Source organism: Austrofundulus limnaeus, unplaced genomic scaffold (genome assembly GCF_001266775.1).
Source record: "Austrofundulus limnaeus strain Quisiro unplaced genomic scaffold, Austrofundulus_limnaeus-1.0 Scaffold469, whole genome shotgun sequence".
NCBI lineage: Eukaryota > Metazoa > Chordata > Actinopteri > Cyprinodontiformes > Rivulidae > Austrofundulus > Austrofundulus limnaeus.
In genome coordinates this window covers 79,796-82,257 of record NW_013952871.1, presented here as the reverse complement: position 1 = coordinate 82,257, position 2,462 = coordinate 79,796, and positions in this window count along the sequence as shown.

Below are 2,462 nucleotides of genomic sequence, written 5' to 3'. Positions count from 1 at the left end.
ATATATATATATACAGTATATACACACATACACATATACATACAGTATTTCGATACATACACATATGCACATAACATTCAGTCAGTGCCCGAATAGAAAACCCAGGATGTAAACACCTGTTTATGTGCGGTTGTGAGTATGCATGTACTGTATATAAAAGATCTCTCCAATGGAATGTTTCAAAGTGACTGTGGAGGACCACRGACCCGGCCCGCAAAGCCGGAAGCCGACATAAGGGAGACCAGCGCCAAAAACCCAGAGAGGGACCCCAAGCGCGCAGACCCAGAGACATCCGTGCCGGAAGGGCCGCCCACCCACCCCCCAAAGAGGACCACCGGAGAGAACCAGAAGAGCCCCACCAGCGACCACACACAGCAACCCCTGGGGCCAGCAGCGAAGAACTCACAGGCCCCGCTGGTACCCACCAGAGTGGATCCAGGCATGGAAACAGAGGCCCGGGCCGCCAGAATAGAATAAATGTCATCACTAAAATGTAGTGATTGCTAAAGTTAGTTGATACAAGACTAGCAGCAAGCTAACTTTTTATGAGAAAAATAACTGTGCTGTGGGGTGATTTTGACTTAGTTCTAGTTCTTTGCAAAGAAAAWTTTTTTTTTCCAAAAGCCCAATCTTATCACACTGACATTACCTGCTCCAGTAGCTGATGTTGTTTACAAATCAGGTGGCTACTCCGCCCCCTGTGCGCAGTTGYGCGTGTGTGTCTAGCTGAGTGAAGCCAACCCCTCCCAAAAAATGAACCACAGAAAAAAAAGGCAAATAGGATGAGTGGTTAGTGCTTCGTTTGTGYGCRTTTGTGCACTTGAAAGTGTTGTTTGTGCTGCTATGGTTTTTATATATTAAAGATTATTTGTAAGGGTCATTCAGGGGTCACCATCCCACCCGGTAGCTCCAAAATGAACCAAAAATGAACCAAAMTAGTCAAATTTTATAGTGCTTTGTTTGAGCAGGTTTGTGCCATTGAAACGGCTGTTTGTGCTGCTATAGTTTATGAGATATTACACATTATAATTTTGGTTGATCACATGACTTGGCCCGTTGTCACAGACGTAAACAATTCAGAACTGAAACTGGCCTTGGAAAAATCTGAATACCCTTGATGTTTTGTTGCACAACCACTGGAGACAATCACTACAACAAAGTCTTGTCTGCAATTGTCTCTGAGATTTAAGCACCTGTCCACAAGTATTTTGTTTCGCTCCTCATAACTAAACTGTCTCAGGTTTGACGAGTGACTTCTCCAGACTGCAATCTTTTTTTTTTTTTTGACTAACCCATGACCTGCAACTGTGACTGAGTTTCCTATCGGGGCAACACATTTTGTTCCATAACACTGTGATAGTATTAAAATTTCATTGTACCTGGCAGTTATAGACACCCAGTGCCAGATGCAGTMAACCAGCTCCAGAGCCTCCTCCATTTGTTCTTTTCTTTGCATGTATCATTTCTACGTCTGTGTTCATGAAACTGGCGACTTTTTAAWAAAAGTTCAATTTTTGTCTTATTTATCCAAAAGACATTCTCTCTGATGCTTTGTGKGTTGTCAGTGTGTTTGTTTGTTTTTTATGATTTGCTCCCTTCAGTGGGGTCATCTTAATTTGACTTCTTTGGCTCAAACGGTGGCAGATGGTATGATCTGACATTGCTATACCTTAAAATTCACCTTTAATCACTTTGACTTTTGTTATGGACTGGTTTACATAACCCTACCGGCCCTACCTAGCCAGACAGATGACTGTAAGCCAGAAGAGGAAGCCACACAGGACAAACTTCAATCCTGCCCCTCCATGCAATGCAATGCAACATTTGTTTTTTTTTTAACTTTGATGTACTTATATGCATTTTAAAAATGTGTCTAGTTTCAATTGGTTACTTGAGATTTTAAAAGGTGTTTCAATGTGATTGACATTATGACAGCTTAATAGTGAGTTATGGGTGTGTCTAGGCAAGACGTTGGTATCGGTACAATCCCACATACTAGGACAGAATGTGTTTTCAAAACTACAACAGGACAACGCCCCAGAAAACTGAGTTTTCAACAAAAGAAATTATTGGAATCACTGTGTCCATGTGTATTTATGTCAATGACACAAATCTTAATTTATTTTAACAAATCTAGCTATTTTTGTTTTATAGCTTCAAAGCATCCCTTGTACAACCCCTGGAAAAAAGTGTGGAATCAACAGTCTTGGATGAGCACTCATTCAGACATTTCATTCTGTAAAACAAACTCAGATCAAAAACATGAWACAATAATAAGGTCATTCCAAAGTGCAACTTGTTGGCTTTCTGAAACACTCAAAGAAACGAAGAGAAAACATTGTGAAAATCAGTGAATGTTACTTTTATTGACCAAGCACAAGGGAAAAGTATATGGAATCACTCAATTCTGAGGAAAAAGGTATGGAATCACTCCAATTGGAGGTAGAAAATAAGGACACACC